The sequence below is a fragment of the Vanessa cardui genome, chromosome 16, assembly GCF_905220365.1.
Source record: "Vanessa cardui chromosome 16, ilVanCard2.1, whole genome shotgun sequence".
Taxonomy (NCBI): Eukaryota; Metazoa; Arthropoda; class Insecta; order Lepidoptera; family Nymphalidae; genus Vanessa; species Vanessa cardui.
In genome coordinates this window covers 2,753,223-2,767,621 of record NC_061138.1, presented here as the reverse complement: position 1 = coordinate 2,767,621, position 14,399 = coordinate 2,753,223, and the positions used below count along the sequence as shown (strand labels likewise).

Sequence of the window (14,399 nt, the reverse complement as noted above, 5' to 3'; positions counted from 1 at the left end):
CTGCGTTTAATATAGATTATATCACGAATGAACGATTGAAATAATTGAGATAAATGTATGTCACTTGTAATCGCAATTAACTTAAGAGTCGTAATTTACTGGTTGCTAGTGTGAATCTTGATAGCTGATTTAAAGCTCCAGGTGTAAATAAATATTCGAATGTACCACGATATTTTTTTTGCGAATTTTGCTCGAAATTCCATTACTAACTACCGGTGTTCTTATTTCAAAAAATAATACTACTTTTTTGTATATATATAAATATATATATAACCATAAGTCAGATAAATATTTTTCCGATTGCATCTATTTTATACTTCAAATGAAGCAAGTACTTTTGAGCTTTATACAAAATATGACATATGACACATCTCCAACTGTTGTACTAACTACTTAAGAACTGTTATACTATGATGCCGTATCAATAATCTTTAAAATGAATATTTTTCACGACACAGGTGTTCCCCCGTTTAATGTCACGTGTTAAGAAATAAAAAAATACGTTTTGCCACCGAATGGAAACATAAAACAGTACACAAATTTTTAAAACTTCCTTATTCAAATTGATATGCCAAAAAACGAAATTTTATAGCGAATTTTTTTATTGAAACTCATTATCTGCTTTTTTTATAGATTTTTGTAGTAAAAGTTTTTTATGGCAGTAAATCACACCATTAAAAGATTTAATTTATATCTAATTTCTACGAATAAAATTAATCTAATTATTTTAGCCTCAATTTAAACTAAAAGTCATGTTGTCTTATTGTTCCCAAAAACAGTACAACACTAATGGAAATTTTCGCGCAAGCTTCTAAGACTCGTTGGACCGTCGAGTTAAGCCTTTTTAATGGCTCGACGTATAACGAATGGTCACTGTGGGATACTTATTATAAGGCCTAAGAAGACTCCCCATTGTCACATGACCACGTAATTGCGAATAAACTTTACTCCCTAATTTGGACTTTGACGTCGAATTTATGGCCACTAGCGTTTTATATGAAACGTTTTTTTCCATAACCTTCTAATATAAAATCTCATCAATGAACAGCTGCACTGAGAAATTATTATTGATGTTTTATGTTTTAACAGCATCATCATCAGAATTTTCATAAGATTTCTCGCGCTCGGGTTGAAGTGAATTACTGTGAGGAAAGCTCCATGTGAGGAAAGCTGCATGTGTCGTATGAAATCTGATACATCATTATCCAGTAGCTTAATGAAGGTTGCGTTGAAACATGTGAGATAAGATCCAAATTTTCTTTTAAAACGGTTATGGATTTTCTGGTGTATTATTCAGCAACAACAGAAATAAAAGTTTATTTCAAAGCTTACTACAATCGATGATGTTGTTTAATTTTAAGGTCCTTAAAATCTGGGAAAGCTTTAGGCTAGTTGCATTCAAAGAAAAATGATGCCATAAATAGTTACCTTAGTCAAAATTCGTAAAACGTCCTTAAATAATTCTTATACCTACAATAATATTTATATTTAACACCCACTTTTGGGATATATTGAAGACACGAAGTGGGTACCGCTAGTTTTAGTTCCTACTAAAACTAGCGGTATAGATATAGGTACTAGGTATTCCGGAGAATTCAGCACTAGTAAGTCCGATATACCACAATTTCTTATGAAGGCCTAAAAAGCTTGAAAAAATATTTCTTGTAGCTTTAATGTATATGAGTCAATGGATCTGGATTAGATAAGATCAGATCTGGATGTCTATGGATTAGGTGTCTTCTCTTTCGTTCATTTACCAATTACATAAAAAATTCAGACATTTCAAACAATTGACAAGCAATTTTGACTATTTCTACGATATTAATATGATCATTTTTAGTATAGTTACCATCGCTTCGGAATCTATCGAGAAGAACCAAAAATAAGCTATAATAACTGATTATTATTAAAATACAACAATTTCAACTTTGTTGATAATGAATCGTACAATATCTGACGTATAGAATAAAGCTAGACTGAATACTTCCAACTGTTCTCTTGACGGCAACAGTAAATCTTTTTACGAGACAAGTATCAAATTTACAACAGAATCAGAAAAGAAACGAAAAAACGTTTAAAATATCCTCAACTCCCACATTTAACAATAATAAATGTATGCCAAAGAAACTTTTACGATGATGACAAAATCTTGGAAATGGTCATCCTTTTTTTAGACATATAAATTTTAAATAAATATATCGAAAAGGTAAAAAACGTCTTTCTTTTTCCAGTGCTCCCTTTGAAGTTTTTATCTAGAAGACTAAAAATCAAGAAAATGTAGAAATAAATAATCATTTCGTTCGCTATTCATACAAAAATGCAATATTTTTTAAATACATTTTATTTTATTTCAATCTGGCAAGCGCTAATGAGATTTCTTGTTCTTAATTTGCGTTTATAATTCAATTCGTGCTCGGTGGGGAAGATAAATATCGCGTCAGTGACAGGTGAATATCTGCATTAAGTCAATATGTGCCAATATATTCACCAAGCATTGTAGCAAGTCTGAAGGAAAAAGTTTCAAAGTTCTCTGCCGCATCAGAAAGTAATATATGTAGGTATTTGGGTGAACAATTGGAAAGATTTTAAGGGATGATTGGTTAAACGCTCGGTTTATCGCTTAGGCTATTTTGTATTTAAGTAAAGTGTTAATGCACCCTATTATGTCCTAAACTACTCCTAAACCTTCGTTAGTTTTCAAATTAATTCCTTTATCCAGTCTTAAACTCTTAGTACCTTTTAAATCTAAACATCAAATCATTGCAATGCAATATATCATTCTCAATCGCAGATTATCGCATACTGAGCACACGAAAATAGATCTTAAGGTGAGGAACCATTTCTTACCCGATTGTACAAGTTAAACGGCGAAGGAAATGTTTGAAAAATGCATTTCCGTAGTGTGTCGTCCATGCGATCTTGCGTGTTGATCAGCTTGTTTACAATAAACAAATAACCTTGACTGTTTACCTACCTTACATATAAGACGCTTAATACCACACAAGACCATATTACATTTCATTTATTTTCATCGACGTCTATCTTTTGTTTGAGAAGAAAATAAACACATTTGGATTATTTTTAAGTCCTCAATATTTTAGTGCATATTATTTATCGAACTGAGTATTTTTATTGTTAAATATCCTTTTGTGTTTGACAAATAATACAGATGCTATATTTGAATCTTTACTTAGCAGCGAACTGGCATCAAAGGGTCAAATGAAAACATAGTCGACTACTGCCAGAAGCTATACCTGTCCAACATACGTGACATGAATAAATAGAACACAAGAAAATATTGATTTGAGCTGAAATTATTATCTTTAAAATGTTTGTAAGATCACAGCTTTTATGTATTCAAATAAAAACATTTTGTATCCCTTATTCTATTTATTTAGAGAAGACGCAATACGTTTCTTGCATTGCTTGAAATAGGATTCCGTTTTACGGTCGTCCTTATTTTGTAGTTGTATTTCGAGATACCAAACGCGTTCTTGAATTTTAGAGATTTATCGTTGTAAAAAACTTCTGATATTAAAACAGTACATGTCGTATACATGTCTAGCTATATTTTTATATTTTTTTACTTTCATTTATAGTATACAAGGCGCTCCAATTTAAGCAATACTGGTTATTATAATCAAGAAGTAATATAACATGTGACATATTGCTGTTAAAAGAATAGTACATATTTCTGACAGTGTTATTGTCTATGGGCGATGGAGACAAATCACCACTAAATAGAATATATTTTCCCAGATTGCTAATTAAAAAAAAACAAAACACAATTAGTTACTGCTATTGCGCTTAAGAGAGGATCGAGGAATATAAATGTTAGAATTTCATTAGATATCATTATGTAACTTTCCTTGAGACATTTGCCTTTACTGCCGAGCATGAGCTGAATTACAAACAAATGTTAGGCTTCTTCAAACTCAATAGAACTCTGGATTATTTAATTAAATCTTTACTTTGATAATGACAAATTCGGCCACACAAGGAATACTACTTTCACCCCTGGGCGGGTGCTCCCCGGTAACAACTCCTTCCATTTGACCTTATCCAACGCAGACCAGCTCGTTTGCCCCTTATAATATAAAAAAAAATGATCGATACTTTGTCTTTACCGTCAAAAATCGGTTCTGTCAATTTAACGCAAATTAAACTTAAAATTACAATTATGATGAAAATGATCAAACCACTATAATAAATTTGAAGTAACCCAAAAATCGTGTGTATGTGTGCGTATATATCTTTATATACCTATATATGTAGTATATTTATCTTACACATAACATGAAAAATAACTTCACGCTTTTTAAATTATACCTACGTGTACAAAGGCGGACTTATCCCAAAAAGGGATTTCGTCCTGTCAACCTAAGAATTCTCGGTGGCATTCATAAAATGTAGGTTTAACCATAAAGGCCCAGTGGTTAGAAAAAGTAAATCAAAGTTTCGGAAAATATTCTAATTTCAAAATTTTCTTCGTGTACTTGTACTCGATGGTGAGGAAAAAGCAATATGACCAATCAGAATCGGCCACGTCTGTCTACCATTAAACTTGCTGGTACACTTTCGCTCATAAAATAGATAGTAGGTTTTTATTACGAAAATAAATATTTCAACCACGATTTCTTAGACATTTTCTGCCTCGCACAACCACTCTGTGGAACCAGCTTTCGCCGGCGGTTTTTCCGAACCGATACGACATGGGAACCTTCAAGAAAAGAGCCTACTCCTTTCTCAAAGGCCGGCAACGCACCTGCAAGCCCCCTGGTGTTGCAGATGTCCATGGGCGGTGGTAGTCACTTTCCATCAGGTGAGCCTCCTGCTCGTTTGCCACCTATTCCATAAAAAAAAAAACCAACGATTTTTGGCCGAGAATTGTGCGATTTTCCCTAAAAATATACTCTTATTAAACACTAAGTACAGCCGTAGGCTTAGTAATAAATACTTAATAAATAATAAATTACGCATTTTGGTTGTCTATCAAGTTCCAAGAAAACAAAAGATCGTATGAACAAATGAGAGCAGAGATGGCCCAGTGGTTATAACGCGTGCATCTTAATCGATGATTGCGGGTTCAAACCCAGGCAAATATTACTGAATATTCATGTGCTTAATTTTTGTGTATATAAATTCATCTCGTGCTCGGCGGTGAAGGAAAACATCGTGAAAAAACCTGCATGTGTCTGATTTCATAAAAATGTGTATTCCACCTATCCGCATTGGAACAGCGTGGTGGAATATGTTCCAAACCTTCTCCTCAAAGGGAGCCTTGAAAGGAGGCTTAAAGGCCTTAGCCCAGCAGTGGGAAATTTACAGGCAGTTGTTTGTTTGTTGTATAAAAAAAATAAACTATATAAAAATAAATTTACAAGGAACTGAAAAATAAGCATTAAAAAATATTAAATAATTTGCCGCTTTAAGCGTCTGATATTGATATAAAACGGTGTACTTACGTCACAAGAAAACATTAGACTACGAATAACTCATTACGAGTTAGACTCCACATCACATGCATTATTAATTCTGTTTGTTATTCGCATTTCTTAAGCTTTTTTCCCTCGAAACAAACAATGTTTTCTTAAGCCTCAACGCTTTGGAAGACAAATTATCTGTTTCAATACTGGAGCTCGATTGACGCAATTTTTTTTGCAATGTAGGTAACGTTATAGAAATAATATTATGCAATATTATAACTATTAATCATTTAACGAGAATAATATTCTGTTTTTCAAAAAGTTTTATTTTTTTAAACACCAGATATGTCATGTTATGGTAAATGGATCACCAATGCACGACTAACCTTAGGAGCGAAGATGATTTGTGCCTGTAATTACACTGGCTCACTTATACTTCAAATCGGATAACAATACTAAGTATAGCTGATCGGCGGTATAATATCTGATGAGTTGGTGGCACCTACTCAGACTTGCACCATCAAGTAACTGTAACTTATAACAGGTGAACTGCAAAGCACAGCAATCTATAAATAGCATCAAATAAAGTCGCCGTATGTCTGTCTATCTTTGTGAACTTCTTTTAATAAATTCAACTGATTTTGAAAAAAGAAATAAACGTATTTTAAATTAATAACTAGTAAGTATTGCGTCCAAAATAACTAAACAATATCACATGGCTTTCGGTGGTAAAACTTTGGGAGAAAAATAAAAACTAAAAAATTTCAGGTCTTAAAAAAAAAAGTCAATCTTAAATTCGTTGCGTTTCTAATATAAATTTTAAAAAGTAGTTTTTCTTTTACAAAATAAACTTTCCTCATTTATTCGTAGATTAATGTCGATACTTACTTCAAAGAGAGTCAATCCAGGGAATTTCGTGACATTTAATAATGTCGAGTGTCGTAATTCACAAGAGTAAGCAATGTTTGGTTGAACTTAATAATTAACGATCATACAAACGGATTATTTATTTTGTGAATAATGTTGATACTTCCTTTAAACTGCACACACGACTTTATTGCATAGCCAAATGAATTGAATATATGTACATCTTAAGTATATTTATAGTTAATTCAAGTAGACATTTTATAAAATTGTATTACATAAGAAGTTATTACAGCTTCAAAAAGTAGATCGATGAAAAGCGAGAAGCGCATTAATTACTTTTTCCAAAATTTTAACTGTTAAATTATATCAAATAATGTTCAATAAAGAATATATACACATCAACACCTCCATTTAAAGGCTTGCAACGCATCTGCAAGCCCCCGATGTTGCAGATGTCCATGGGCGGTGGTAATCACTTGGCACCAGGTGAGCCTCCTACTCGTTTGCCCTCCCTATAACATAAAAAAAACGTTAAACTGTAAATAACGTGAGGTTCTAATCTACCTCGTGAACTAGTGAACTCTCGAAATATTGTGAGTAGCAACTTACAATAAAACATATACGATTTCGGTAGTTCATAATATTTACGTTAGGTTAGAGTTTTTATAATTTAACCAAAATATTACTTCGATAGATTTTACACTAATAATAATGCGTTAAATAGTTAGCAGTCTCACAATTTCGTGAGATAGATTCGGTAATCTAACGGTACTAAAGGTACTTACAATTTTGCGGTGAGATATATAACTTTCGATGGGACGAGATGGCCCAGTGGTTAGAACTGATGATTGCGGGTTCAAACCCAGGCAAGCACCGCTGATTCATGTGCTTAATTTGTCTTTATAATTCATCTCGTGCTCAGCGGTGAAGGAAAACATCTTGAGGAAACCTGCATGTGACAAATTTCATTCTGCCACATGTGTATTCCACCAACCCGCATTGGAACAGCGTAGTGGACTATGTTCCAAACCTTCTCCTCAAAGGGAGAGGAGGCCTTTAGCACAGCAGTGGGAATTTACAGGCTGTTGTAGTTTATTGTTGTATATATAACTTTCAAGAATTCATAATAAGTCAAAATATTGTAAATGCTAACGTTTGAATAGATATAGCTTTGTACTTAATCACGCCAAAATGATGTGAATGAAATTAAGAATAGAGATAGATTATCTAGAATAGCGTGTTGGTTAGTTTTAGTCTCAAAATTGTGTTAAATGAACCTAACACCTGCTCCTCATAGCGGGCGAAGCTTCGGATGGGAAACTAGCAATTCATTTAATCTTGTGTTCAGTAACATAGTTTATGTTTTCTTTTCAAACAAATTGAATCGTCTGCTATTACAAATATAATAGTTGCTCCAAGTAACAATACAATGACGTATAAATATTCAGTGTGATTAATAGTGTGTGTAGTAATTTGTCAATCTATACATATAATAAAATTGGAATGTCTGTTTGTAATATTAAAATAGCCCTTTTTTACTCAATGCATATGTATGTATACACGGTACGTATACCAAAATAACATCTTTTAATTTTGTGTATCTGTCTGTTTGTTCCAGGTAATCTCTGGAACGGCTGAACCGATTTTGACGGAACTTTCACTGGCAGATAACTAATATAATAAGGAGTAACTTAGGCAACAATAATTTTATTTTTTGTTAAATTGAAACGCGTACAAGGTCGCGGACACAGCTGCTTAATAAATGACGGGGCACTTTTGGCGCATTAATAAAAAAAGCTAAGCTTTTGAATATGTATTCGTTTTCGTTGTATCACTATAATGTTCCGTGTACTCCATCTGTCTTTTGTTTTATAATTATCTAATAATTATTATATATTATATTATATTATTATGAGGATACTTTTTTTCTAATGTAGATACATACACACGCACACCTACAAAAAGTATTTTGAATAATTTTGATATTTGCAGTCGTACATTTTTTCGCCTCGGACGAACAAATCAAATAAAAAAAAAACAATTACATTGACTTATAGCATCAATAAATACTTAAATTGATATACGAGTATGATCACTTTGAATATTTTAATGTTTGTAAATTAATATAACCCAGTTGTTTTAAATTTTATAGACTTTGTTTTCTTTAATATAACTAACGACTCCGATATGGTTTCCGGTGCTAGACATATTTACTTTGAGAGTTGAATTATTTCAAAACATATTTTGTAATAGAATAATGTTGATAACTCGCAAGTTCTCGGAAAATCTTTCGTATTTTATACTTTATAATATTCCAAACGCGGTGTATAAATACGTACCTTATGGTAATTTTCTTTAATTATATTTAGTTTAATCGATAAAGAAAATTCTGTGTTTTAGTCGCAAACTGACCGTCTAAACTTAATGTAGAATTTAATTAAACATATAAATTAAAATATATTTAAAATACGTTCAGTAAATTTATACGATTCATGACAGGTTTTGTTAAAAAAAAATGGTCTTTATTTGATCAAAATCAAAATATACCTCATTCAAGTAGGCTTTTACAAGCACTTTTGAATCGTAATTTAACTGTTTTCAGTGAAGCTACCACTGGTTCAGAAAGTAGGTTTTACCGAGAAGAAACGACAAGAAACTCAGTAGTCGCTCTTTTCTTATCAAAAAACAGAACTACAATTTTCATTATATTTACTTTGGTCTCCAAAACATTTCTTTTTTTCGTTCCAAAGACGCGTATTCGCCTCTATTCCTTAATTGTCGGTCATTTGTAAGCAAAGGGATATAGCTTATCTTCTTATAGGTATTAGAATGATCTCGATCAATGATGTTACTGATTCACTTCACAAACTCCAAACATTAAATTCACCATCGCTTAATCCAAAAATTTTCGCCGATAAGATAAAAGTTGATCCCAAACTAGGGCGGGAAACTCAAAGTTACTTTCAAAGGACAGATATTTAGTATGATAATGAAAATGCTATTTTTCCAATAATCAAACGTGTATTCCGTATGCGTGTCTCGAATTTTAGGATTCCACAAATGAAACGAAAAAGTCATCCAGTATTAATTGTTTTTTTTAAATTTTAATGGATTACGGTTGTAAATGTTCCATTTAGGGTTAATTCTCCTCCTCCTTTGGGATAAAGATTTGGAACTTATTCCATCATACTACTTTAACTCATGACGGTGGATACTCATGTCGCAAAATTTCTTTGAAACTTGTGTTCGATTATATACTAGGTGCCGAGTATGGTTGCCGAGTCAGTCTGCAGTCGACATTAAAAAAAGAAGAAAAATTAAAAAAGAAATTCCACCGGCATAACATTGTATGCTGATAAACTTATCCTCAACATAATTAAAAGCATACTTTAAAATTTTAGTCTCCACACATTTTTTAAGGTATTTTTTAGTATAAGTCGTTATAATAATATTAAAGCAGAAAGAACAATAATAAAAACATAATTAAGAAATTCTCGTAAAATAATATTTTACAGTAAAACTGAACTAGTATTTATTACAAAATATTATTAAAGTTAGTTGAAATTAAATTCTAATCAGAAATTTAGCATATTCTAGTTTCTTATATTTTACCAAAATTTTCGGTAATACGTAGGTATTTTAACAAAATGGACGAAACTTAATAAAACACTTTAAATCAGAATCAACATATTCATCACATATATACTCGTATTAAAGAGCTATTAAAACATGCATCTCATAGGCAACGAAAGACATTTAATTATACATATAATTCTATTGAATATTTCTCAATATATAAAACAAGTATAGGCGAAACATTTAATAATAATTACATAATCACTCATATTTTAATAGAAACATATGGATGATCTGTCATTAAAAGTGTTATCAAAGGATTTAAAGCCTTATTTTTATTTTTATTAGAATTTTCATTATATCATTTACCTTTCAGGCGACATGTAGCAAGATGTTTCTAGATTTCATGATTGGTTCTTGAAAATTGAAGGCATACCTTTGTAGTGTATTGTACTTAAAAAAATACTCAGCGTCGCTATATAGTTTTAATATTCAAGTCGATGAAATTAGTGGAACACTATATACTATATAAAAATCTACAAGCAAATATAATTTATTAAAATATATTAATATATCATCAGTTCAGAACTACTAAGAAGAACTGACGGTAAACTCGGTAGTTACTGTTTGTCATTTTGTGTTGTGCGGAAACGTTTGCGCTTGGAACGTTTTATTTTATAGAGAATATATAGCTAGACAGTCTGTATCCCACTGAATAGTGTTTTGTAACCCCCATCAATGACAATGACACTGCAAGAAATGCTGGATACTGTTTTGGATTGAGAGTCTGATGAGTGACCGGATCTTCTGCGGGCTTAAAACCCTACTACCAAGCAAATTAAGAGAAAGAGAGTGAGAGATAGAATGAATGAATTTGAATGAAATAGAATGAAGCCGACTAAATAAATGCCTTTACTCTCTTTAGTATATGCTATCTCAGATTTTAATGTATCAGGTTTTACGTATACAAGTCCTTTTTTCAACCTGAATCTCTCGATATAATTCTAAGTCGACTTATACGTGGTTCAGAATATGTTCAGCATTGTACCTACTATCACCTGAAATGAAATTGTTATGTACAATTGTTATTAGGTTTTATTCCACTGCATTTGTATACGCAGATCTTTTTACCGGAAAAAAACAAATTCCATTCTCGAGCTTGTATATTTTATTATTCATAAAGTTGTTCAAACAGTTTTAAAAATGTTTCGAGAATTTAGTTTTCAAGTTATTGTAAAACTGCACGATGTTTTCCCGTTCAATGTAGAATAAAACTTTGTGGTGAGTTTGTTTGTATTATAAATATTACATAACAAACATACATTACAACCTGTTATTTTTCCACTACTGGCCTAAGGCCTCCTCTCCTTTTAAGGAGAAGGTTTGGAACATATTCCACCACGCTGATCCAATGTCGGTTGGTAGAATACACATGTGGCAGAATTTCGATGAAATTATACACATGCAAGTTGATGTTTCTTTCACTGCCGAGTACGAGATAAATTATAAACACAAATTAAGCACATCAAAATTCAGTGGTGCTTGCCTGGGTTTGAACCCGCAATCAGCAGTTAATATGCACGTGCTCTTACCAATGGGCCATCTCGATATTATAAGACGCAATATTTTCAATGTATTTGATGCATCATTAAAATTTCAGCACGTGCTAATAAAGCATCGGAATGAGCTATGTATAGTACGACACAACTTATATGTAGCATCGGCGAAATTCGTAAAACCGATCACATCCGAATTGAGTACGCTATCCTAAATTATCAATATTTATTTCTGATGCGAATATGATCTTTGCACAAACGTAATAACTTGTAATATCATATCACCTAATATATTCGTCAATTTGACACGTCGATTTACATGTACTTGCTTACTCTGTCGCGAGAATCTATAGCGACGAATAGCGTCGAATGGCGCGATAGGGAGCTATTTCTATTGGTTGTGTAAATCGACAGTAATCGGTTTTATTTTCATTCCATTGCATTTTCCGATGCTACATCTAATTTGTGTCGTACTATATGTTACGTTTACAAAAGACCGTTTGAATAGGTAACCACCTCATATATTCTACCAATAATTTTGTATCTAGGATAACAGTGTATTGGAGATAAGAGGAATGGTAAAAATTTCCACTAACTATCAGCAGACCAATTTGCACTCGAGTGTCGCATAAAAAAAAGAATCTTTTGTATGCTCTAAACATTTTATAAAACAGAAATTTCGTAAAGTTGTAATCAAATATAACTTAAGTTAGTATTAATATCATTTCACCTTCTTTTCGTATATTTAATAACACTGAATATTTTTTGATTGCTTGTAAACACAAGTAGTAAAATATTCAAAGAAATGCGTAAAGGAATCTTCTCAGCAATCACAATGAAACGAAATCATTTGCATTCCGATACGACTACAGATCCTTTCAAACGTAAATTACTTTATTTCAATTCTTAAATAAAATGTTAAAGAGAAATAGTTCTAAAAAGTCTAACATTTGAATTATTTAATACCTTATCAAAAAAAAATGTATCCAAAAAATCTGATATTACTGAAAGTTAATTACAGAGAAATAGTTCTAAAAAGTTAATAACATTCGAGCTATTTGATACCTTATCAAAAAAAATATATTCAAAACTGATGTTACTGGATGTTAATTCTAGTCGAGGTATTCTGTTTTTCATGTTCAACCATGGCGTCGAAAGCTCAGCACTTTCAGTCTGTATAAAGAGACCGCGCGCTGCACACGTCTGTGTACAATCCTCCTCAAACTCGAAACTTTCAACTTAGTAGCACTCACACAACTAGGTTGTAAGATTTTGAATCTGTGTAAAACAATTTAAAAAAAGAACACTTCATTTTTTATTTCATTTATAAATTACATATGTGATTTTTTTTAATAAATTGTGTGGATTTGGACGATGAACTATATTTTTCTGTCAAGAAGCGTGTTTAATTAATCGGACTGAATTTTTTTAAAATTCTGAATTGGCTTCTGAATAATTTATCTCTTAGTAAGGTAAGTCCTTTTTTATAATATAATATTTTAAGTTTAGATTGTGAACATTGAATATTCCTAAAATAATTATCGCAAAGTTTAATAATGCAGCTCCATTTAAATAAGAGATATTTATTCTCTAAGATAATAATAATTCGGCTTTTGCACTTGAAGGGAAGCTGTGTATTAAAAAAAAAATACAAAAATTTAAATTATATAATAAGTTTAAGTAGATACAAAATAAAAAATAAGTCATATGAAACCATTAATAAATAAAAACAAATATACAATTTAATCGCGGTTCGGATTACGATCAAAATTTAATTCTATAATAAATTAAAAACATTTTTTACTTTTTTTTATTACATGAAGTTTATTGCACAATACATGATGATTGGGTTTTGTGTAAAACCGTCTGTGTACTAGCAACAAACCTAAGTATAGTCGTGTTCCAACATTACTACTGAGTTCCCAAGGTTGGCGGAGCATCGGTGATATAAGGAATTATTAATAATCCTTGCGGCGCAAGCATGGGCAACGGTAGCCTCTGACCATCATATCATCCCAAATCATCCGTCTATAAATTTAATACAAAAAGAATACTGGAATATGTCGAATTAAAGAAGCATAGAGTTCTTATTAGTTTATTTAAAAGTAGTATATATTAATATAATTGTATTTTATTAACATAGATACTAAATATCTCACTGGTTCTATCCTAAAGTATTTACATTTCGTATGTGCTTTAATATAATCGTGTAAAATTATTCCACAATCCTGCTAAAAACCTACTCGATTATTTATTTTTTCTATAAACTAATTTTTAAGGTTTTTACTAAACTATTATAATATGAGCAAATAAATTGTTATTAAAAAAAAACTTATGTTCAAAGATTATCTAACGAATAGTATATATATAATATCACATTTAATAAAGCTTATTAAAATATAGAAGCAATATAGTATGATAGTAAAATAGTTTACTTATATTTTGTTGTTCCGTAGACCGAAAATCCGGCAAATAGTTATTAGCCCTACTTCTTATATATTAATAGTGTAAGCCGATTTTGTCCCAGTGGTTTGGGGACGATAGCTGAACAAAAAATGATTATGGTCTCTTTTTGAAATGCTCCAGTCGTAGATGTGCAGAAAAAAAGATAATTCTTGATTTCAATTTACAATATTTAATAAGGAATTAATTTTAGAGAGAGTAAAAATGTTACTGTCCAGTAAGAGAGCGGCGCTATGCCTGTATATTAAAAAAAAAAAAAAAAAAAACAAATGTTAAACGTGAAAGAAACGTCGTCAGTTTACAATGGAATTAAGCCAAAACAAAACCTGTCATAGGTTTCGAAATTTGAATAAACGCGGTCGACCTACTACTATTCGTATATTAATAGCACAACAATATTTTCACTGTTTTGTCTCCAGTGTGTTAATAAAATGGAAGCCAATAATCTAACCTGGAAAAATGAAAATGTAAATGAGAGGACAATTTTAGTTTCTTCAATAATGTATAAAAA

General features: G+C 31.3%; 1 protein-coding gene across 1 annotated transcript in view; it reads left to right on the top strand.

Annotated features, from left to right (window-relative positions):
- Positions 1 to 12,580: 12,580 nt before the first annotated feature.
- The window catches only part of LOC124536252 (prolactin-releasing peptide receptor-like), an 81,804-nt gene continuing 79,985 nt past the window's right edge, over positions 12,581 to 14,399 (top strand). Inside the window, exon 1 of the mRNA XM_047112758.1 lies at positions 12,581 to 12,897. The gene's annotated coding sequence lies outside the window, so the exon portion shown is untranslated. The remainder of the gene's footprint in view (positions 12,898 to 14,399) is intronic.